The following is a 26,421-nucleotide window of genomic DNA, read 5'->3' on the forward strand; positions in this document are numbered from 1 at the left end:
GGCTAGTCATGACAAATGGACGGACAAGAGCTAAAACCTAGGACCCTATTACATGGCCAGACCCTGCACATCTCATAGATTACACAGCTGGAGTGTCTGGCATGGAGGACCACAGGAATGGTTGCTAGATCTATCATACTGCCAGCGTTGTCAGCTGCATATCCCCTATTACACGTCAGATGTGTCGCCAATGGGTAATGTTTTTTTGATTGGTTATAATTACCCCACCAGCCAATGAAGAAGCATCTACTCCTTTGCTGACTGATCATGGACCAAATTACACAATTACGATATCAGCCTGTTTGGCCGATAACTGCCTCGTATAGTAAGGCCCATAATAGTTTTTATGCTTTTAAAGGGATTCTTTCATGCTTTATGAATCACAAGTAATTGGGGTGGTCCCAGTGGTACATAGAAGATACTAATCTCCAGCGTAATCAAGTGCTTGGACTATAGAAGATGGTCAGAGGAATAGTCACGTGATCCCACAGCAGGACCGTGGTGGTCTTTGAACTAGGAAACAGTGCAATGGTGGGAGGCAACGCCAATTTAAAAAGAGAAGGGGGGGTGCTTCTTTAAGGGGAATCTGTCACTTTGAAAATCATTACAAAATTGCTGATGAGGTTTCGTAGCAATCATTACAAAGAGACTAGCAGTACCTGTATCAGGCTCCTCTGTGGCTTCAATGAGATCATTTATGGTTTAATTTCTCCTTTTAAAGTCGAAGACAAAAATAAAAGCTGGAGTACTGAAGTGTCCTTGGACACAAAGCCATCAGTCTTTTATGGAAGCCGTGGAGAAGCCTGATGCAGGTCCTCCTAGTGTCTCTGTAATAAGCAGTTTCACAGCGATTTTTTAGGTGATAGTTTCCCTTTAAGGGCCGTATTACAAAAAATTGTTAGATAGTTCAGATTTAAACGATAATTTTCCTGTAATAGCAGGCAACGATTAAACTCCCAATGAGAAATCGTTGATCGTTTGATCCGGACCTATTTTCATCATTGATCGTTCTCAAATCGTTTGAACATTGTTCGGTGTAATAACGTTTTTCGGTCGTTCCCTGGTCTATTAGCCAGGAAAGGATGAGCGCAAGAACGACTGCAAGTAACGATCATCGTCCTGTGTAATAGGGTGAATAATTTAAGATCATTTGTCAAAGTGGTCGTTTATTGCCGAAAAATCGTCCCATGTAATACCACCCTAAGTAGTAATGTTACCTAAAAAGTACCCCGGTGACCTTAATCTAGAAGTTATTAGCGGTTTCTTGGTAAAATTCCTTTAAAAAAAAAAACTCACACAGTAAATGAGTTGCATAACTCAAAGCAAATAATACTCACTAAAAATTCTTTCTTTCTGTTTGTAACCATAGTGGGAAAATGAGGTGGATAAATAATTGCAAACATCCTGGCAACAATAATGAAGCAAAATTTTCCAATATCATTATCTGTAAACCACCACCCATAAGAGACAACAAAAAACAAATGTTCATCTGGTCACATCCCTTTCCAATGAATGCAAAATAACAAAACACTTTTAATTCATTATCTGTTTTATAAGACATAGGAAATCTGAAAATTCATTAGAGACTTCCAGAATCGCAGAATGTACCCAATTATGTCCTCTGGTGGGACTATAACAAGCTGTAAATAGTATTTTTATATGGTGGGAACTGCAAAGATGTCCATGGTGGACTGGGAAATTAATATACAGCACTATGACATGTCAACCTGTCATATCCAGATAACTAACAAACTCTGGAGATACTTTTAAAGAGGACCGAGTCTCCTCTTCTCAGCTGGAACCCATCTTGATGGTGATGGTGGACCCATCTAGTGATGTTGGACTATGAAAGAAAACCTGCTAAAACCCATGTTCTTCCTGTGTAGAGATGAGCGAACCTCGAGCATGCTCGAGTCGATCCGAACCCGAACTTTTGGCATTTGATTAGCGGTGGCTGCTGAAGTTGGATAAAGCCCTAAGGTTATGTGGGAAACATGGATATAGTCATTGGCTGTATCCATGTTTTCCAGACAACCTTAGAGCTTTATCCGAGTTCAGCAGCGCCAGCCAATCAAATGCCGATCGTTCAGATTCGGATCGACTCGAACCCGAACCCGGTTCGCTCATCTCTATTCCTGTGTATTTCCCAGTAGGTGATGATTCCAATAAATGCAATTGGCTCTTCATAAACATGGGATAAGATGGTCTGTAACAAAACTTGTTTTAGTACATGAGTTATTACTAATGGACATGGTACTACTAACAAAAAGTATAGTACTGATGGTGCTGTCATTACAACTTGGTATCATAGTTATATAGGATACATGTCCATCAAGTCCAACCAAAGAGGGGATAGATGATGGGTACATTCTATACATATGAATTAATGTTATTTTGGTCTATGAACTTGTCTAAGCCTGATTTGAAGCCCTCTACTGTTTTTGCTGTGACCAGATCCTGGAGTAGACTGTTTCACACATTCACAGTTCTCATGGTAAAGAAGGCTTGTCGTCTCTGGAGACTGAACTTTCTTTTCTCCAGTCGGAGGCAGTGCCCCCTTGTCCTTTGAGGGTTTTACCTGGAACATCTTTTTCCCATATTTCTTGTAGGGGCCATTTAGATACTTAAATAAGTTAATCATATCTCCGCTTAAACGTCTTTTCTCAAGACTAAACAAATGTAATTCTTTCAATCTCTCCTCATAACTAAGATGCTCCATTCCCCTTATTAGTTTAGTTGCCCATCTTTGTACCCTCTCCAGCTCTAGAACATCCTTTCTATGAATCGGGTTCCACAACTTCACAGCATACTTCAGATGAGGCCTCACCAAAGCTTTATAAGGCTACAAACACACTTGGCGGGTCTGCAGCGAGTCCCCTTGTTGCGTATTTGCAGCGAGACTCGCTGCAGATCCCGGCCCTATACTTTTAATGGCAGACAAACACGCAGCAGGGATGTACATCCCTGCTGCGAGTTTGTCTGCAGCCCACCCTATTAACCCCCCGGCCGCCAGAGCTGATACTTCACTTGATCCCGGCTCCGGCGGTTCCCGATGTCTTCAGCAAGCCGGAGCGGGGACTAGGTGAAGTATATGCTCCAGCCAGCCGCCAGCAGCCCCTTTAACACCTCCCGCAGCCCCGGCCGCCCGATCGCCCCCGCAGCACCGATCGCACGCCCCCCCCAATCGCCCCCCCCCCCGCAGCACCGATCGCTTGCACGCCCCCCTGCTGCAGATCGGTGCTGCGGGGGGGGCGATCGGGCAGCCGGGGCTGCGGGCGGCTGGCTGGAGTATATACTTCACCTGGTCCCCGCTCCGGCTTGCTGAAGACATCGGGAACTGCCGGAGCCGGGATCAGGTGAAGTATCAGCTCCGGCGGGGTTAATGGGGTGGGCTGCAGACAAACTCGCAGCAGGGATGTACATCCCTGCTGCGTGTTTGTCTGCCATTAAAAGTATAGGGCCGGGATCTGCAGCGAGTCTCGCTGCAAATACGCAGCAAGGGGACTCACTGCAGACCCGCCAAGTGGGTTTGTACCCTAAAGCAGTAATATTATATAGGGATATAATATTACCACTTTATAATGCAGGGGTCAGAGACAGGGGTCCCGAGAGTCCATGCCTGTTATATACATGACAATATCCTGCTGGCCTTAGAAGCCACTGACTGACATTGTGTGCTGTTCTGTAGTCTATTATCTACAAGTACACCCAGATCCTTCTCCATCAGCGACTCTCCCAGAGTAACTCCCCCCAGGACATATGATGCATGCGGGTTATTAGTACCCAGGTGCATAACTTTACATTTATCCACATTGAACCTCATTTGCCAAGTGGACATCCAAAAACTCAATGTATCTAAGTCAGCCTGCAACATCTGCACATCGTCCATACCCATGGTTCAAACATCAATGTAGCTTTAGGTTAGATTCACCAAGACAGATACTTCAGTGCATACATTACAAACATCAACCAAAAATTCACTAGTCTAAATTTCCAGAAACTGTCCCAATTTTTTTGCCTGAACGTCATGATTTTGGCCAATTGTTTTATCCTATTAGGAGGAAGGTGTGGTATTTTGTACATGTAGCCTGTACATTCATGGAGACACCCATGTGCGTGCCGTTTATATTTCATGTTAGATAACCAAGCTCTTCACGTCCTGTCTTACTTTCAAGGGACTGTGAAACACAAACACAGCTGCATTCCTGTCACAATTCCAATATTCTGTGTAATAGATGCACATTGCACAGCGCTGAGTGATTTGCAACTCAGCAGACACCATCCTCCATGTAACTACCATCATCTGGGCACAGCTGTCCACAATAAGGTGCCAAATATATGTCAAAATCAAGACTTGAGGTGTATAATGTAAACCATCAAGTTGGGATTAACTTCAGATACGTCACTAAAACAGTGACAATGACTACACGGTTGGGATGGTGACTACTCTCTAAGAAATGCCGGGGCATCTGGGCACTATAGAAGCAGGCCATGCCTTTATTCTTACCTCTTTAGAGCCTAGAAGATCACTTGCTTTCTTGGAAGTAGAGAAGATGTAGCAACTCAGAAGAGTTATATATGCTGAACTGAACCGCAGAAGAAGAAGTGGAAGTTCAAGTTTCTTCTTCTTGGTGATAAAAAGTACTCTGGGTTACTAAACACACCTGTCATATAGGACACTGTATTCTAACCTTGGCGTTAAAGTTTAAAGAGTTTCGGAATCAGTATTTCATATCTTTATTATCCCTTTATACTAAGTAAGCCCTAAGTTTGCTCACCCTATATATCCTGATGGCCCACCATGACCTTTGAAATAGCAAACATCAGCAATAAGGGCTATTTTGTGTCTATAACCCCAAGTTTATTGTTCCAGATTTCCCATGAATAAAGGTGACCCTACAGTCTACACGTATGAGCATTTATAGGCACCACTGGTGGGATGAATGGATGGGAATCCTTCAATATGGCGGCCTGTGCAACACAATGGTGCCTCTTATAGACTAGCACTAAAACTTGCTTTCAGGGATCTTTAAAAGCCATGACCTCTACAGGAAAACATGAATGTTACATTTGGATGAGAGTGTTTATTATCAGGCACTATGGGATTTGGGAACACAGCCTAACAGAAGTAAAGTCCAGCACAGCGGCATTGGACGGAGAGGGTATATACCTTGGACAGGGAACAATATATCAATTTCCTACCAAATACCTCCAGCAAGCTGTGTAAACTGTAACTAGTTAAGCAAATCCTGCAAGAGGAAAGAAATTAGACATTTTAATATAAAAAGTCTTTGTCAGCTTGGTCTTTGCCCAGAGCCCCGAGTGTTTACTAATAAGCTGCGAATATAGAGTCGAAATCCATGCCTGGGAGACCGATTTACACTCAATGAGTCCTACAAAGAGGCCTCTATTGAGCTCGGGAACAGTATGACTGCTCTGTGAATGTACTTAGTGTGCGGTGCATGGGTTTGATCCCGTGTCAGTCATCCCATGTTACATGTCCCGCTGTTTACAATCAACCATGTATAATCCGACCAAAGATGATGAAGAATCTTCACTCCAAGAATTCCTCCAGCCCAGTTTGTTACGCTCATAGCATCATGTATTTCCTCTCTACTGTGATGGCATCTCACCAGGTAAGGAAGAGGGTAGACGATCAATTGTGTACAAAAGAGGGGGCCACATTGCAAACATCACATGGGTCTTTTTCCCCATTCCCCTTACTTTGTTGCCCTGAAGGTGCACATACTATATACTCTCCAATTTTGACCGATTGTCTTTCCTAATTTTGACCAATTGACCTCCCAACTATCCCCCCAAGAAATCATGTCAAGGAAGAGAAGGGTCGGGCATGTTGGATTCCAACTGTCCAGCCCTAATGTCCTGGGAGAAAGAAGTTACCACCAGAGCTGTCTGGCTGCGACTTATCCCACCTCTCTCCACAAGTTCAGTCATGTATATGGGGGGAAAAAAAAAAAAAGTATCACTACCTTTCAATCTTCCAATTCCAATCTACTTTTATTAAAGTTTTTCATCTAGAGAAGAGAGTCGTGAACAAGAGCAAAGAGTTCAGGACCCACCAAGCCTGAGCCCCCACCCTCCAAGGGCTCCATAGCAATCACATGGTATTTCTTATATTATGTAAGTCCTCCATAACAGTACATTGATTGTCTATATATTTGCAGTCTAAATCAATAATCACGGAATTAGACACTATCCTATAAAAAGACGCAGCTTGGGTAATAGATATGGAAAACATAACAGATATCGGCCGTTCAATTCAACTTGGGATACTTTCCCTTTTATACCTCATAGTAGGCTATATCTAAAAGATGGGGTTCCCCTTAAATAAAGCCAAAATCTACTTCCTTAGCAACTCTCAGTATGGAGAAAGCACTACTTTGGTATTACTGCTTCTCCCCCACTTTAACAATGGGGTCTCATTCCATAAAGCTAGCATGGAAAGCTCCTCACATGGATTCCCCATAGGCTGCCAAGGAGCTGTATAAATACATACACTGATCTAAATCGCTGCATGTTTATGGCTTAGGAGTCAAGTGGGTGGTCCTAACCAGTGATTTACAGCCTCCCCTGTATGAGTTTATAAAAGAAGATGGCTGTAAGTCACTGATTCGGACCACCTGCAAGAATAGGCAGTGATTAAGGGTCCGTTTACACACACAGATTATCTGACAGATGTCTGACAGATTTTTGCAGCCAAAGCCAGGAATGGACTAAAACAAGGAACAGGTCATACAGGAAAGACTGAGATTTCTCTTTTTTTCAAATCCATTTCTAGTTTTGGCTGCAAAAATCTGGTAGATATCTGTCAGATAATCTGTGTGTGTAAACGGACCCTTAGATGAATGTATTATAAGTCCAGCAGGCGGTCCTAATCAGTGACTGACAGCTAACTTCATACAGGGGTGGCCAATCACTGGTTAGGACCACCCACTGGACTCCTAAGCCATGAACGAGCAAAGATTTAGACCAATGTATTACAAATTATAATGAGTTATTTCCCACAAACTATATATCAATCTTTTCAACTTCTCCTGCTCAATAACATGATCCCTGCAAAACACAGCATTTTTTAATGTGACAAGTTCACTTTAAATATCTCCACTGCTGTCAGTGAATGGGAACAATCGGCTATTTAAAAAGTACCCTATCTTTGACATACTTATACCCCTGTTCATCCAGTGCAGAATAGAAATAATACAGTTCAGACTATGAGAATGCAGATTCATACAACGACGACTCCACCCATTATTGTTAGTCCTAAAAGTGATTATTTGCAGATTTAGGTTCAGCAATGTCACTAGATGAAAGCACTGGGAATCAGCAGAATATGAGAATAATGACCTTCAAGTGACCTCCAACCAGGACATTTTATTTTGCAAATTGAAAGGAAGACCGTAATTGCGTCGGTATTGTTCAAGTGACATGCGGCAGAGCTCGACCTGGCAGGGATCTATCTGTGACTTTTATAAGAAGAATTATCATAAAAACCACCTGGCAGAGGCTTGTAAGATACGAGCGGCTCTGCAATTTGGAAGGAATCTTCAGTTCACAGCTTAGGGTGGGGAAACATTGCAACAAAATGAAATGACATAATCTGTCAGCGGGACCAGTACTCGGAGGAAATGCGGCAATCAAATACTAGTGTGAAAATGTGTTTAAAGAGACAGTGGCATGGCACAACTATTAAAGGGGTACTCTTAATTAAAAATCAACTGGTGCCAAAAAGATATAAAGATTTGTAAATTACTTCTATGCAAAAATCTCAAGTCTTCTAGTACTTATCAGCTGCTGTATGTTCTGCAGGAAGTAGTGTATATTTTTTACTCTGACATGGTGCTCTTTGCTGCCACCTCTGTCCGTGACAGGAACTGTCCAGAACAGGAGAGGTTTGAGGTTTTCTATGGGTATTTGTATTACACAGAAAGAGGAGTGAGGCCGGGTGTAGACACAGCAATTAACAGTATAATACAGGATGATGGGACTTTTAAAATCCTGTTCGCATGTACAAGAAAAATTCCACACACAAAAGTCAGACGATGGAGTGAATTCAACATGTGGACAAAATCCACACGTGCAATATACTGATCTCACAGAAAATGGAGAGAATGATTATCTATGGGGCTATTCTTACGGCCATATATAACGTGCGTGTTTTAAACAATGCAGATGGAGTAAGACTGTTGAAGTCTATAGTGAGGCATTAAAATAGGGATTTATATTTAATCCATACTGTATCCAGATCTGATTAGTATTCTCATTTTAGTATTCCATCTGTAATAAATCCATATTACGGATGTATATTCCTGCATAATATTGCTATTTAGGCCATTGGATGTGTTATTGGGTCATAGTATAGAACTATTACGTGGGCACCACTATACTGTATTTTGGGATTATATAGTAGTACATGATATGGGGAAGGGGCACCAACAGAATTACCAACATGGACACCAGTCAACTTGAAGCCATTGCTGGGATTAGGAATGGATAAAAAAAAACAGACCAACATTTTCTATATGTTAGAAAAAATGTAGATGGAATCCTAACAACGCCCGATCACGATCTGTTTTCCTGTAACATAAGTGACAGCTTGTTAATGATTGAGGCCCAGTATATAACTAAGGTATCACATTTTATAGCATGAAACTGATGAAAGCGCTCACGGAAAATACGGAGTATTGGCGTCTCTGTGCGTCTATCACCTTTTGCCTCCGCGCTGAGTATACACAGCATTTTAACAGTCTGAGCACAATATCCAGGAATGTGGCTGCGAGCTGGTTATGACTCCAGACTGTTCCAGGATAAATACTTCTCTCTTTCAGGATTCAAACTACAAAACAGTTGTAAAAAATGTCAGCTTGCATTAACCAGGGCTTTTTTATACAGTAAACTTTTTATGAACACTCTGGAAAGCTGGACAGATAGTGGGGTCCAATGTATTGCGGTGGCATGACCCTTGATTCTGCTGCTAGGCATACTGGATGTACCACAGGCCACCATCTATAGCTAACAGTGAATTATGAAGACACAACTACTGGGAACCATCATGAATGCCAACTGGACTGCTAATGGATATGGTGATGTTAAAGGTCCCCGTACACCTTAGACTTTTAACTGTTGGCTTAACCTTTTCGGTCTTTTTAAAACACAAGAACATTTCTGGCGTCGGACAAGAGCCCCCCTGGCTGGAGCTACTGTCTGAGGGTGACAGGGGTCTCCCGGGTCCCCCGGCCACTTCCTGGTCTGAGTGGGGAACTGGTCATGACGTATCAGCCTTGCTCCACCAGTTAGCAAGCGCGGTGGGACCCCTCTACAGCTGCTGGCAGGCAAGCGGGGCTGACACATCACGACCCATTCCCCGCTCATACCAGGAAGCAGCTAAAGGAACGGGAACCAAAGCAGGTGACAGTGGACCCCTGAGCTGGAGCTGGGGAGGTAGTTGCATGTAGTTGTGTTCAATCACCTCTTCCCCAGCTCTTTTGAAAAAAAAAAAGTCAGACGCTGGACTTCTCCTTTAAGAATAACTAAACAGCTTGGGCAAGGAGGGGGGGGGGAGCCACAGCCAGATCGCTCTGGTGCCAAATGATCCTTCCAAATACAAAAAATGGTCAGAAGGTAAAAATCCAACACAAAGTATTCTCTCTCCCAACATCATCTTTCGGGGAGAGTCAGGAGACCTCCATACACTTCAGAAAAGTCAGCCAAGACCACCATTTCAGCAGGTGCAGCCGCCTTTAGTTTAGGGTGCACCTTATGGGGCCTACTAGCTAGCATGCTGGCCATACACAAGAATTTGATAAGTCTATCATCAGCCATTGTGAATGATTGTTTAAATGTAATTTATAAATGATGATTGATAAGTCTCTGAGACTGGGATACTCAGGAGCTGAGGGCACTGAGGATAACACTGTTTTATCAAAATTATATATTAAGGCCTTTATAGTTAACTTTAGTAAGGCAAAAATAAAGGTCACAAATGATGGTCATTTCTGATGGGATCTTTCTCTAGCATACATGAATTAGGTTTATTACAAGCCAATAAAGTATTTAATATGAGATGAAGAAAGGGTCTTCTTTTTATCCACAAACAGCACCACCTTTGTGCATGGACTTTGTCAGGTATTACAAGGATTACAGGATGTGATGCAATAATTGTCACTGTCCATTCAGTGAGGCGCATAGTACTATGGTGAGATGATATAGCTTCTCAGGAATGTCTGTTCTATCAGATAAGAAGATGGAAGTAACCTCTGGCTACTTTCAAATTGTTCTGGTTGTTAAAGTGTACCTGTCATTATAACTTTCAAAATCAACAGTAGATGTGATATAAAGCAAGTTTGCAATTTACATTCATTATTTTTTTTGTTGTTATCATGCTGTAAAACAATGCTGTACTTACCAGAAATCCAGGTCCAGTCTCCTGAAGGCAGATTCTCTGACTTGTGCTGGTTGAAAAAAACAGACTAAACACAGGAATTCCAGCCAGTACAGAGAGTCATGTGTCAAGTCACATGACTGCTTTCTCTCTGTGAGCGCTCAGACGGCCTGGGATACACAGGACTTCCTGATTTCTGAAAATAGGAAGTGCTGTGTTTTCCAAGATAACTAAAAAAAAAATAATGAATGTAAATTGCAAACTTGCTTTATATCACATCCACTGTTGATTTAAAGTTTGAAAGTTATAACGACAGTGACACTTTAAAGTTCAGTGTATAAATATTACAAATTAATCATACTGTATAGACCATAGATGGTCTGGCACTTACGAGCTCCATGTTGTTCTGTATCAGTGTACTAGAGTATAGACCAGGGATGGGAACCTTTTCCATGTCGAGGGCCGGTCGGGCATTAATAAAATCATTCGAGGGCCGCATACCGTGCGCGGCAGTTAGCGGGGGTTTGCAGCACCCAGGACAAGGCATAGTATTGTTCCCCTAGTGCCCCTGTAGTTAACCCCCAGTGATGCCCCTTGTAGTCTAGTTAACCCCCAAGTCATGTCCCTGGTAGCCTAGTTATTCCCCCCCCCCATCAGGCATGTCCCTGGTAGCCTAGTTAACCCCCATCAGGCATGTCCCTGGTAGCCTAGTTGTCCCCCCCCCCATCAGTTATGTCCCTGGTAGCCTAGTTATTCCCCCCCCCCCCCCTCACTCATGTCTCTGGTAGCCTAGTTATTCCCCCCCCCCCCCCCATCAGTCATGTCTCTGGTAGCCTAGTTATTCCCCCCCCCCCCATCAGTCATGTCTCTGGTAGCCTAGTTATTCCCCCCCATCAGGCATGTCCCTGGTAGCCTAGTTATTCCCCCCCCCCATCAGTCATGTCTCTGGTAGCCTAGTTATTCCCCCCCCCCCCCCATCAGGCATGTCCCTGGTAGCCTAGTTGTCCCCCCCATCAGTCATGTCCCTGGTAGCCTAGTTGTCCCCCCCCCATCAGTCATGTCCCTGGTAGCCTAGTTGTCCCCCCCCCATCAGTCATGTCCCTGGTAGCCTAGTTGTCTCCCCCATCAGTCATGTCCCTGGTAGCCTAGTTGTCCCCCCCCCATCAGTCATGTCCCTGGTAGCCTAGTTGTCCCCCCCATCAGTCATGTCCCTGGTAGCCTAGTTGTCCCCCCCCATCAGTCATGTCCCTGGTAGCCTAGTTGTCCCCCCCCCATCAGTCATGTCCCTGGTAGCCTAGTTGTCCCCCCCCCCCATCAATCATGTCCCTGGGATCCTAGTTAACCCCCAAATAAAAAAATAAACATCCCACTCACCTTACCTCCGCTCCCACGCAGTCCAGGTCCTCTTCTCTCCCATGTCCTCTGTGCCGGTCTTCTCCTGCAGGCGGCGCGCAATGAAATGACGTCATCGCGCGTGGCCCGCAAGAGACTAAAGACACGCGCCGCTCTGCTGGGGAAGAAGCCGGCACAGACAGCATCCTCCGGTGTCCGCCAGCTGTCACAGACAACGGAGGATGCGGTGTATGCCGGCTTCTTCCCCAGCAGAGCGGCGAGCATCACAGGGGAGCTGCGGGCCGCGGGCCGCATCGGGAGGTCTCAGGGGCCGGATGCGGCCCGCGGGCCGGAGGTTCCCCACCCCTGGTATAGACTCACGTCCAAGAGCAATAACAGCACTGGAAGTCCAAGACTGTGGACCTGGCAGCAGCAGGTCACTGAGGAGTAGGTAAGAATAGATACAATAATCAGATTATTAGAATTTTACTGCCCTACTGTATAATAAAGGGTACTATTAAAAAACCACACCATAAAATCTAATAGACAGCCAGTAATCTGTATATGAACATCATGTCTATAATAATACAGTAACAGGAAGGATGTGCCAAACTATGATCACTAGGTGCGTGGATAATTGTAGATCCCATAAATGACAAGATAAACATGTGCAAGCGTGTTCAGGTACAAGCAGCGAGTTACACAATGAAAAGCATTTACTGGAAGAGACAGATTGCAACAGTCTACCGGAGAGTCAATAATAGACAGGCCAATAAGGGTTGTGTTATTGGGGTCTCCATGATCCCAACCACAAAGCCAGCCTCTCCCTTCAAACCTGCTCTCCACTGGGTTATCACAATGTCTTTCTGGCTATGGTATTACTGTATGGTAACATTGTATAGACTTCTATAGGGGGGGTAAAAACGCCAGAAAAAAGTTGTCTATGTCTATATGCATAATGGCCGTTTTTCCCCCCAGTTCTTCAACTGAAATGCTGAAATCACATGATAAAGAACCAAATGACTTGTACTGAAAGAAAAAAAAATGCAGGGGATAAAAAACAGAAATAAAATATGCCTTTAGTAATTTACACAAAAATGTGAAAACACCAAAAAAAAAAAGAGAAGGGCAGAAAAAACTGTAAAAAAGCAGGAAAACTTTCTGGCAGATTTTTGGGTGTTTTATATCCCCCCAAAAACACAGATCAAAAGTGGTGATTGGGGGAAGCCTAAAGCCCCTATTATACGGGGCGATCAGCAGGAGCAAGTGAGCGCCAACCCGTAAGGTCAGCGCTCACTTGATTCTTGTTTCCCGCTCGCTGACAGCGCTATTACACGGGGGGGGGGGGGGGGAGCTGCAATCGTTAAATCCTCCGGGCAGCCCATAGTAGACAGCAACAGCAGATCATTGCTATCTGGATCGTTGGTCTTTCAACATGTTGAAAGACATTGAAAGACAACGATTAGCCGATATCGTGCATGTCGGCTGATTTTTGCCTCTTATTACACTAAGCAATTATCAGCCATAATGGCCGATAATCGGCCAAATACGGTCGGTAATCACTTTGAGTAAAAGGGCTTTTAAGCAAGTAGCTAGAGAAGTATATTTCCAGTGTTCCTAACCTTAGATGACACAGAGCTAGTCTAGGGGGTCCCCTAGACTTGGACATGGATTTTATATATGTGTGGTTTAGCTGGCCCTTTAAGAGACCAGTGCTGTTATATGTTTATAATGTGTATTGCCAGAGACTGTGGCACGCTTTGGCCTGACAGCTGCAGCAGCTGCTTGATAATGGCTGATTTGTTTTGTTTCATACTGAATCACCAAGAGAACTGGATCACGTCATCACAACCCCCTTAATGGCCAAGTGAGGCGATGCTTGGGTTCTCTCTCACAGGCCTGCAGTGATTCACCTTTTGGACACCGGGCCGGAGTATGTAAGGACATTCATATAATCTGTATTCTGCTTGAAATGAGCTCACATGATGGCGTGCGGCTTCACCATGAGGTAACATGCGCTCCCTGGCCTCACATTAATCATTTTAGAGCAAAGTCCACTAATCGTATTTCAGGGAAGAATGTGCCACTAGGCGTCATAGCCAACACAGGACCACCCCCATAAAATATCATACGTGCATGGTCACATGTACAAGGCAGCTTCCCTATCACCAAATCCGAAAAGCTAAATACAAAGATTAAATAAAAGTTTCTTTCATTGTTTTTTAGGAAGGCTGTAAGAAACAAAAAGATAATATGGCATTTTGCTTGATACTGTTAAAAGAGCTGTAGCTGTTGGAGACTCTTGAGCGAGTACTCCATTGAATTTCAGTGATTGCTGTGTCAAGCTGTGTTAGTGGTATCCATTCTTAGACCCAAATCAGCACAGAAATTTTAGGCCAGATCTGGCAGCTACCTAGGGTGGAATTTAACCTCCTGAAGGGTTTGTAGTCAGGTTCCAGAAAAAGACTGCTAAATGTAATAGAATGGAACAGCAATACCAGACACAACCAGAGGACAAGAATGGCGCTTTTCTGGAGAAAAAAAAAAGAAATCAGGTTTGTACTTTTTTACAACCTTTCTTTTGAAATATACTATTACCCAAAAAGCTACAAAAAATTGTGCAAATATTGTGCCATGTTTATTCAAAGAAATAAATCTAAATGATCTAATGATTCAAGCACCCAAACATCTAACAACAAGTGCTGCTTGCATGTCCTGCAAAGGGTTAACAAATCCCTGAATGACAAAAAAAAAGAAGTTTAGTTCAAAAAAAAAAAAAAAAAAAAAGGAAAAATAATAAAAATAATGGCCTTGCTCTCTCAATATAATCCTTTCCATATGTCCTACCTAGCCCTTCCAATCCCTCTGACACAACATTAAGACACGTGGAATGCATTCCTGTAGATGAAGAATACGGGCAGAGCCGTCCATCCTAGGAGCATAAAGCTCTAACAGCCTATTAAAAGCACAAAAAGAGGAAAACCAGATGTCGATAAGGGGTTAAAATAAAAGGTAAAAGGCACAAGTGAAGGAGTGTTTGTGATGTGGAGGCCACCAATATCTCCAGAACCTGGCATAGAGCACAGTAAACAGTAGTAAAAGCCCCGAGTAAATCAGTTTCCTTGAGTTTTAGGGACCAGATCCAATTTCTGGACAGTTCCAGGAATGATTCATCTATTATACTAGAACCTGTAGGGCCATTTCGGAGCCACTTCCCAGAGTGCAGGTAAGGTTAGAAGATTCCTTGTGTGCAGACGATGGAGGGCAGAGCCGTTCCTCCAGGATGTTACAGATTTAATGGTGTTACAACCTGCATGTCAGTATCGTAGTTCTAGGCTCAGTGCCCACTAACTTCTGATTCTTTTGTTTGGGCTGGAACAATGTGCCACCAGCATTGCCCAACAGAGTTCAATTTATAGCTGGAGGGCATTCAATTCCAGCAGGCACAAGAGGCAGGGCATGTGGGGGTGTATAGGCTCTTAGGAAGGGGGGGGACATGGGTCTATTCTTTTCCACTCACTTTGCTATTGAAAGACAAAGACCTGTGCAGGGCTCCCTCTTCCAAACGTCAGCAAATAAGGCAGTGAGGGACCTGTAAGGGTCTGTTCACATGGGTAAAACCTGCACTGTCTTTGATGTGGAAACCGCACCAATTTCCACAACAAAAAACATGCATTTTACAAAACCCCATTTCCATTGAGAAGTCAGTAAGTGTAGGAATCAACTACTTTGCTCATGCGCAAGGGGTACCATGTCCTATAAAACTGAACCTGAGTATAGTTATAGGAATGAACATTTTCTGCAAGTTATGCCACAAAGGTGGATTCCCTCCTAGAGCCCTATTCAATGGAGCGATAATCTGCCGAACGATCGTCAGCTGACTGTGTCTCTTGGTCCTGTCTAAAAATCACCAGCTCTCGACTGTGTGTCGCTACGTGTAACTGTGTGTCGCCTATGCAACTTTAGAGCCGGTCTCTGAAGTGGCAGGCCACTCGGCCAATAACTGGCCAAGACTGGACAAAGCCGCAGCCAGTGATTGGCTGAGACCGTCTCTGCAGCCCTTGCAGTGGCTGCGGGCAGTGGGCAGAAGCCAGGAAGATACTGGGGAGGGTGGACAGGTATGTATAAACTTTAGTCTTTTACAATAAAAAGGCAAGGACTGCACAATAGACGAGCTATGTAATAGGCTCGGTAAGAAAGTAGATCAGCGCTTGCTTACATTGAATATTGGGCCGCGTGGCAGCCTCCGTAGCCAGGACTGTCTTGGTAATGGTGTTTAGGATATACTTTATTTGCTGTGATAGATGTCCTGCATAAAAAAGTAGCCTAGTATGACGAATAAAACATACTGACCAAATCACAGTTTCATATAAAGCAGTGAAGTCAATATAGAAAACTCTGTAGAGCGTAGAGCATGGCATGAAGGACAGGACATGCTAGTCTTACAGTCAAGCTGTGTGCGCCTCTCCAGCTCGCAGAGTCCATGCATGACTGCGGCCCATGTTCCCTCCCTGCTGATATTGTGCTGGGCCTTCCCTTGACCTTCCAGCTATTCCAGGAGTTCCTGGCATGAGCATTCAGTGGAGTGCTTCCAAGTCCTGAACTTCATGTGTTTGCTGCTTTGTTAGTAAACATCTGTGTATCTCCATTAGACGGGATCCGTGACAGCGCAGGATACCTCACATCAGTGACATTCAGAAATGTTAACACTTTAGGAGTTTATTATTTATTAAGGATTCTAAGGCCTTACATACACGTTCTGTGCACAGTCTGTATATAAGCGTGGCCGTGTCAGTATAGTACCATGAAGATTTAGGGTACAAACCCACTTGACGTATTTGCTGCGTGAATCAGTCTTAGGGTACAAACACACACACCGTATACGCAGCAGATATGCAGATTTGATGGTGCAGATTTGATGCTGTGCTCAGTTATTTGAATCTAATCTGCTGTGTATCTGCTGCGTATCGCAGCAGTAAATACGCTGCGTATACGGTGTGTGTGTTTGTACCCAACGCAGGTTGGCTTTATACGATTGTTCTGCGTTAAAATACGCAATTGCGTATTTTTGAAGCCTGAAGCTTGTTGTTAGCAAAGCATCAGTTGTTAACAACCTGTGCGAAAAACGCATGTAGCTTCACGCTTCAAAAATACGCAATTGCGTATTTTAACAACTGATGCTTTGCTAACAACAAGCTTCACGCTTCAAAAATACGCAATTGCGTATTTTAACGCAGAACAATCGTATAAAGCCAACCTGCGTTTTGCCTGCGTATTTTTAAGACTGATTCACGCAGCAAATACGTCAAGTGGGTTTGTGCCCTTAAACAGATTTGGAGCTCCCAGCATCATAATGATACATGATGCATGGAGGTTCACGAATCTGATCCACAAAACATCTGATCATAGTCACAGAATACAGTTTTGTTAGTAGGATCCCAACCTCCAGCAGGGGAAACTTGGCAGCAGGTGTTTGGTTTCCCTGCAGCATCTCCACGGGACAAATTACTTACTTCTTAAGGGGCAGGTATCACCTAGTGGCAAGAATGAACTATGCAACTTCTCAGGATTATTTTAAAATATAGACTAGAAAAAACACCACCAAAAATTCTTTAAAAATATGTTTAACATAAAAACTTGATTTAAACAATTTTGTTTTCTATGGGTCATCACTTTGACTGACACTACTGTATGGAACCTTTCTATGAGCCTCTACTCTAAGTGACACTATTCTATGGGTCACCACTCTAATTGACACTATTCTATGGGTCATCATTCTAAGTGACACTATTTTATGGGCCACCATTCTGAAACTTTTCTATAGGCAACCTCTCTGAATGGCACTTTTCTATAGGTCCCAGCTCTGACTGGCACTAAACTATGGGCAACGGGGTCATAATAACAAAGAAAAATTTAGTGAAACTTAGACTGTTGGCAGAATTAAGTGAATGCTTTTATAAAACCTGCAATATGAAATGGACACTATCAATAAAGCAAATTCATCATGTCATATCCAGACTTATTATATGGACCACTAGTACGCCTAACACTACTATGGGGAACGACCATTGCCAATAGTATTAAATGGGACACTATTCTGTGGAAAACTACTATAACTGGCATTACTATATGGACAAATTTAAAGTAACTGAGATTATGGGAACTACTATACCCTGAACTACTATATCCTGACAAGCGCTATTAAATGGACAACTAGTATACATGACACTAACATATGGGCAGGTGGAACTGGTAGAATTATTCCATGGCAGCTACTACTATGGCTGACACAATCATGGAATTCTTTTAGGGGCACTACTATGACTGACACTATAATAGGAGACACCACTGTAGTATCTGTACTGAATGGCAGCATCACATCGTACTGGTTATTACTAATTCCTAGTGCTGCCTAATGTATTACTGGGATTGGCGAGGGGGAGAATTGCAGCCAATCACATTCCAGTTCTCATTTTTCAGGGAGGATGTAAAATAAAGGCCGCCATCTGATTGGTTGCTAAGAGCAGCGCCTCCACATCATCCGTATTATCCTGACAGGAAATGTAAACACTAATAGGATATTCCAAGATGGCTGCCAGAAACTAGAAACACTTGCAGCACAGCATGGTGATACCTATGGTGTCAGCTACAGAAACCACACAGCGCACAGTAAACATGTCTGGCAATATAAGTATCTACAAGGATCATGGTCGACCTGGTGTAAACAACAAGACCCAAAAGGCTTTGCCTGCATAGCTATATCTGACACTGGGGCTATGGCTGGAAGGCGCGCTGACTGCAAATGCTGCAGGTCAGCGACATGTAACTGGAGTAAACTCCGTCTATATGACAGGCGCACCATGCATACATTTTAGGTTGTGAAGACAGCGCTCAGGGGGCAGGAGTATGAAAACTGACAAGAAGGAAACTTTGTTGCCCATAGCAACCATGGCTCCGCTTTTAGTTTCCAAGATCACTATGACTGGTTACTATGGGCAACAAACAGCATCATGAATCCCTACCACTGTGCCAACTTTATCAAAAGGGTGCACATCAGTGGACATGTTAGACACATCTCTGTTCCTTATACCATATAGTATACAGTTTCCTCTTCCTGATGCCATCTCATATAAATATATTAGAATAGTAAATAGTATATACTAGTGTACAGCTCAAAACGCGCCTGACGTCACATGACGTGACTTTGAACTTAAAGGATGATGCCTACTTTAATGATACAATGAATAAGGTCATATGTGTCAATGACTTAAGGTGCTCGAGCACCTGTGGATGGACATGGTGAGAGGCCATAATGAGAACAAAAAGCTTTGTTTGTTTGTCACACATAATAAAAGTATATGTCACTAGTAGAATATGCTTGGCCCATTAAAGTGAATGGCCCTGCCATATATACACTGCAGTATATGTTGCCATACCCTTGTGCCAGTATCCCAATGTCTGCCTCAAACATAGAGTCTGAACGTTGTTCTACCCAGCCTCAGATGCTTCTTTATCTACATAGGAAATATGGATGAATCTACACTGTCTCTTTTTACCATGATTAATGCACTATAGGGAGATTTCTAAAAAAAAAAAAAAAAAAAAAAAAAAAAAAAAAAAAAAAAAAACTACATCCAGCCCCACATTCATATAAAGAAGTAGAGTTCCTGTGTACATACATTAGGTAGGTGTAAATGCCCTTTAAGAAGATCTGATGAGAAGCCTATATTTGCCTTGGTGACACAGGCCGGCAGTCATCTCCTCTGGTATTTGGCAGGTCAACATCATCCTCTCACCAGGCTCACCCTGCATAGTGTGAACGCACACCTCTCACTAGTGTCATCTGCTGCAGCCAGGGATAGCTGGGGATTCACCAGATGACGCAGCATCACTTTACACCCTCAGCCACTGTTTATCACTGCTAATGCTGTTAATTCAGGAACATTTCATCTATGGGGTAATCCTCGCATTACAACATGCCTAAAACCCTGCCATGCTGGGCATCACAAACAGACATGCTAAATGATATGCAGATTTTGCTGCGGATTCATCAAATAATTTACATCAACCCATAGGACACAACATGATCTGGTCATTCAGCATCTGTACAGGAGGAGAATAGCCTATATCCAATAGGGAGGAATGTTTCAATCAGTCTATACATATGGGCGCTTAGGAAATAAAATCAAAGTGGGTCCCTGTCCCACTCTCTACGTGGCTTGACAAAATTACTACGGGCCTTATCAAGCCCAGTGGGCACTGCCATCTACGTTTGCCTGCTGTTGACCCTGACCTTCATCTCCCGATATGGGGAGATCCTTTAGGAAAGGGGTTTTCTTACTTGGGCAGTCCCTTATAAATTTTACTATTTAACGAGGTTGTCCAGATTTAGAAAAACATGGCCGCTTTCTTCCAATAACAGCACCGCTCTTGTCCTAATTTTTGTTGTGTTTCTGCAGCTCAGTTTAATTGAAACCATGGGGGCCAAGTTGTAATACCACATACAACCTGGAGAAAAAGGTGGTGCTGTTTTTGCAATAAAAAAATAATTGATCATGAACAACTTTGGCACTGAATATTAAAGAAAGCCATCAGGTTTTTCTAATCTATGACTCCTTTAACATGTTTGTAGCTTTTAACGTCTTAGTCCTATAGAGCAACGCTGCTAGTATGTGTGAACATACCTTAACGCCAAGCAGGATTTTCCCTATTCAGAGTAACTATACACTAAACTGGGAATCTGATACAAATACATCAGAGATGGGCTTGACCCTGTGGTCACCGCTTTACTGGTAAGGAATGCTAAGACTGTAAGACAGACATCAGAGGATCTCTACGTTTTGATACCGGAGGCTTGAGGAAATAAATAACTCTCTAGGAGCCACAAGCTTGCAGCAGACGCACCAGTTACCCCCGCCTCATTCACCCCCAGGTAACTTGTCAGCATAAGCTTACCTACAGGTCTCCAATCTCAGAGATGGAAAATAACTAGCTTGTTCTCCATGCTACTGATATAAAGGATAAGAGGAGGCATATCTAACGCTGACTGTCATGCAAAAATGGTTCGGGGAATCCAGACAATATTGAATCCATAGGTAGTAACTACTGAATATATAGTGCACAATAATGAAGCCAGAAGCATGCTACTAGCATGGCCTGTACAACTACAATGATATTATGGCATACCTGCATATATGAGAAGGTACGGTGGTTGTACAAGTGTGTCCGTACCACAATGTAGTAGATTCCCATATACCAGCTGTCTCTATATAGCAATTCTAGCATAATTCATAATATCTACCTATGCACTTATCAATAGTAAAAATGCATCAACTGCTCACATACTGTAAGTGATTCCCTTTTACTAGTAACCCAGCCGACCTCAGGTACCAGGCCAACAGTAGACACATTACGATACCTCTCAACCCCAACCCTATGGAAGGTTCTGATGTAGGGAGTCGTACAGGTAGTGCCTGGGAAAATGTAAGAAAATTAAAGGGGTTATCTAGCGCTACAAAAACATGGCCACTTTTCCCCCGCTCTTGTCTCCTGCTTAAGTATGGTTTGCAATTGAGCTCCATTTACTTTAATGGAACTGAGTTTGAAATCCCACCCAATCTCGAGACAAGAGAGGGGAGAAAGTGGCCATGTTTTTGTAGCGCTGGATAACCCCTTTAACTCCTGAAGAAAGAAATTAGTCTCTCTAGTGCCACCTATAGGAAGGTTTCCAGTGAGTCAAGGTCCAAGAGCAATGGGAAGTAGGCCTAATAACCTACCCATACAATAGCTGACCTCTCTGATAGGTACCCTTAACAATTACCACTGTATAGAGTGTAAATTAGTGGTCTCTCCAGCTGTTTTAAACCTACAACTACCATCTTACCCCCTAACAGCTACAGAGAATTAGGAGTTTTTCTGTGCAACAGCTGGAAAACTTCTGGGAAGAGATTGCTGATCTATAAGGACAGCTGCTGTTGGCTAGCATCAATAACAACATAATACAAACAATTGCTTATTTCCCATGAGCATAATACATCTGCAATCAATGGTCTATAATGGTGGCAGTTCAGGACTGTAGATCCATGGTCAGACTTACAATACAGATGCAAACATGCACCCAAGCATCAGCTGCATACGACTTGTACTTAGGTCCATGCTGGTAAAGTCGTGTAAAAATTCAAGTTGGATATTGTGAAACATTAAGTTGGATATTGTGTTCAACATCTCGCAAGTTGCATAACAACCACATTAGATGTAATGTTGCAATGCCAAAATCCCAGTATAGCACTAGCCTTCGTAACATTACGTAGGTAACAATTAAAGTAGAGGATATCCATTCTGACTGGGGTGCTTTGCCACATCTTATCATATGGTAAAAGTCCATATTTAGTAACAAATATCCACATGCAGAAGTGATGGCCAATGCAGAACAATGAGTAGTCCGCACAACTATCCAATTCTAGTAAGAAAAAGGGCTCAACTGTCCAAATGAACCCCCAAGTGGGACAAAAACTCAAATACTCCATATGTCACATACATACATACATATGGTCACCACATATGTTTAAAAAAAAAAAAACACAAGGAGTAAAAAAAAATGATCGGGCTACATAACACAAGGCTAGGCATAATAAACATAGCCTGCCAAACCCATCATCTCCATCCACTGTGAAGATCTGATGCTTACTGAAGCATATCACATTGTAGGGACATTGGTTATACAGAATCTTAGAGAGACTTCATTCATTCATTTACAATCTACAAGATATCCTGGTACACCATCCTCAGACGGGTAAAGAGGGGCTGTCCATCTTCTGCCTGGCAGGCTGTCAAATGAGTGTTTTCTGATAGGATATCTAATCCGACACATGACGGCACATCTAAAATGGAAAACTGCAAGTGTCGCTTTATAAAACTACTACTTGGTAACTTTTGGGCTACTTTATACCATAGAAAAGTATTAAGCAAGACACTTTCTTAGGGGCCAGGTTAACCCCTGATCATTGGTTCTGTATGTTCATATACAGTATGCAGATGCATTGATGAAATATTTGCAAAAATTACAGTTTTGCCTTGACCCATATATAAGACATTGTTAATTCCCTGAAATCAGTAACCCCTCTAGCTCTTTACACATTTATTATACGTTCTTCACCTTGATGCTTGGCAGACAGACATCCCTCCTAGCAACCCAAACAGAAATGACAATGATGGATGTAATCTCAGATTATAACTATAGCTTTATGGCATGATATAAAATTATGAGCCATTATTATGTATATTTGGGGACATCAGCAATAGATAATTTGATGCTCTCCAACTGCTGTGGAACTAGAAGTCCCAGCATGCCCTCTAGGAATACTGGGGGTTATAGTTGCATAATGTAGACCCATATACCAAATAAATTACAATTGTTACATAAAGTCATTGTAATGCATATAAACCTGAAAACATGCTGGGAGTTGTAGTTTCACAACACAGAGAGCCACAGGTTGAATATCTGCATTCACAGAACACTCAGCCAATATATTCCATAAAAGAGAGAAAACACACACATATATATATATATATATATATATATATATATATATGTAATAAACAGCCCAGTGCCCTACCTTCAGTGCAGGGAGAGATCCAGATGTATCCTCCTGTATCCTTTTGTATACTTTTGTATCCTCCTGTATCTTCTTGTTGCAACTAAATCAAAACAAAAAGTTGTAGAATCCAAGAGCCTGTCCTGCTAGGAGCCTAGGAGGGGTAATCCCTGTGGCTGGCATAGGTTACAGCATGTCCTTACTGTACAGCTCCCACTCCTGACATTACACACATCCAGCTCTCCAGAGCCCTCACTCCTCTCACCTCCTGTCCCAAGAAAGTCCCACTACATTCCCAGCTCTATCCAGCAGAACTCTGCAGTGAGTCAGTCCCCAAGCCACCTCCCTCCCTCTCTCTCTCTCCTGTCTCCCTGATCAATTTCACTCCCCTCTGGAATGCAATCCTTAATTCTGCAGCTTGCCAGTTGCATCCATGCTTTCCCCCCCAGCCCACTGTGACTGGTGGGCTTCTGAGCCTCCACACTATAATGCACCAGCAGCAGCACTCCTCCTCCTCCTCCTCCCTATGACAGCTCCAGGACCTGAACTTCCATGTGCTCCAACCTCCACCCCTCACACACCCCCATGTTGCTGAGTAATAGCAGGTCTACTAAGTATTGATCACCATTGTATCTGACTGCTTGTACATGTACAGTATGTATACCAGGAGCTGCAGATCTTATTAGGTAATGTTATGTGCAGCCAGTCATACAAGTCACTCATTCTAAATACAAGTTCTATATCCACATGACTAAAAAAGTTATCATTTGTAAAACATGACCATTAGAGATGAGCGAACCTGGAGCATGCTCGAGTCGATCCGAACCCGAACTTTCGGCATTTGATTAGCGGTGGCTGCTGAACTTGGATAAAGCCCTAAGGCTATGTGGAATCATGGATATAGTCATTGGCTGTACCGATGTTTTCCAGACAACCTTAGAGCTTTATCCAAGTTCAGCAGCCCCAGCTAATCAAATACCGAACGTTCGGGTTTGGATCAACTCGAACCCGAACCCGGTTCTCTCATCTCTAATGACCATACATGTGTGTAGTGTGCTTACCAAGGAGCTCGCCTGTATAGAGTCATGTGGGGTATCAAAGCCGGAAAATGGTTGCCTGATAAAGTTATAACATGTCTGTGTAATACCTTGTTAACATGAGCACCAGCGCCTATTTATAAGGCAGCCGCCACCGCTTTGTAAAAACTGACTGGCACTGTGAAGGTGACCCTCTTACTGGCATTGTCTGGTTGACAGTGTTATCACTTTTTACAATGCCACTCTACACTGGCATTGTTGCTAATGCCCTATAGGTTGGCAGCCTCTGGCTGGCACTGTAATGGGGACACTCTGTCTTACATGGGGGGGGTCTGGCATCTCAATAGAGGCGCTGTCTGAATAGGATTGTCTATGGAGACACTTTCTGGCTAGTGCCGTTAGCATGGGTATGTCTTGCATACATCTATATGGATAGTGACTATCTCCCTGTTCTCTATGCGTGCCCATTTTATACAACGTGTTTCCTATAAAAAGGATTTTTTTTTACCAGCACAGAATAGGAATTGCATTGATAGCAGTTGTCTGATATAATGTTATGAGAATGTGTGACTTCCTGTGGTGAAGATATGATAGTAGTTGGTGTAAGGCAGGGATGGGGAAACTTTGGCCCTCCAGCTGTTGCAAAATAACATTTGCCATCATGCTAAAGCTTTGGCTGTCCAGGCATGATGGGAATTGTAGTTTTGTGACAGCTGGAGGGTTGTAATTTGCCAAACTGTTCAGGTTCGGCAATGTTCTCCGAGCCTGAACGCTCAGCATTTGACTCCTGGCGTCTGGAGAAGTTGGTGGCATTCAACTTCAATGAAATGTCAAAAGTTTTAGTTCAGATGAACCTGTGCATGCTCCTGGATCTCTAGTAAGGTCCCATTCACTGAATATTGGTGAAGATAGATGAGCAAATCGATATGGAATCTGAATCCAAAATGAATCTGACAAATTCACTGAATTGGACCACCAAAAAATCTGAGGAGATTTATTCATCTTCAGTGGTGAATAGATATTCGATCGAATAGTAAGGTATTGGATCTATCGAATATTATTGAATAGTTCGCCGAATATTCGATAAATATTCGATAAGCGTTCAAATCCCCCAGCTTCCAGTTTTTACCTCTAAGTGGTTGAATAGATGTTTTTCAATAATCGAATACTTTTTCCCATTGACTTTAATGGGATTGAATATTCGATCGAATATTCGGGAGATATTCGTACAAATATCTAATATTCGAATATTTCACTATTCGCTCATCACTAGTGGTGAGTAAAGATGAGTGGAATTCGAGCATGCTCAACTCCGATAGTTTGGCATTTGAATACCGGGGGATGAAGAAGTGTGATGCAGCCCTAGAAAACATATTTTCCTGGACTCCCTAGGGCTGCATCCAACTTTTTCAGCCACCAGCATTCAAATGCTGAATGATTGGATGTGAGCATCTCTTGTAGACTAAGCTCATGCAAGAACTATGGGAAGCTTGTAACGCACAGGCCATCAGATTCTTCTCTAACTTTAATTGTAATATCATTGTGTTATGTAATAGCTATTTATGCAGTTTTCTAATACAATGATGGGGCAGTCCCATTTTGGAATGGTTTGGCTTATTAGGACACTAAGGATCTGACCTCTCTTTCCCCCCCTGCTGATTATGTAGGGTAAAGGTCCCTCCACTTTTTGCCCAGTGGCCTCTCATCCACCCCCAGTGCAGGGTAATGGGTCTGCCTCCCTCTTGGAGGATGCTTAGGAGTGGGTGCTTCCTGCTCTCTTACCACATTAGATAAATAGTTTGTCTCCCGTCTGGCTCTTCCCATTTAAGAAACAAAAAAGTAACAGAGCATTGTGGAGCAGGTCTCATATGTTGGCCTTTCCCTTTTCATCAGGGGCTTTGTGGAATCCCCTCCAAGCCCCCCTCCCCTGCCTCTCCGCTACTTATCCTGTGAATGAAGTTACTGTGAGTGAGGTCTGTCCACCTTCGCTGAGGAAGTAATGAAGGAAAGGGGGGCTTTAGGGGAATAAAAACATACCCCGGGCTGCTATTTTCAGTGT

The 26,421-nt window shown here is 43.1% G+C and overlaps 1 protein-coding gene across 1 annotated transcript in view; it reads right to left on the reverse strand.

Annotated features, from left to right (window-relative positions):
• ADAMTSL4 (ADAMTS like 4) overlaps nucleotides 1-23,788 on the reverse strand; it is a 111,371-nt gene extending 87,583 nt beyond the window's left edge. The window contains exon 1 of the mRNA XM_069949752.1: nucleotides 23,347-23,788. The gene's annotated coding sequence lies outside the window, so the exon portion shown is untranslated. The remainder of the gene's footprint in view (nucleotides 1-23,346) is intronic.
• Nucleotides 23,789-26,421: the final 2,633 nt, after the last annotated feature.

The sequence above is a fragment of the Dendropsophus ebraccatus genome, chromosome 13 (genome assembly GCF_027789765.1).
Source record: "Dendropsophus ebraccatus isolate aDenEbr1 chromosome 13, aDenEbr1.pat, whole genome shotgun sequence".
NCBI lineage: Eukaryota > Metazoa > Chordata > Amphibia > Anura > Hylidae > Dendropsophus > Dendropsophus ebraccatus.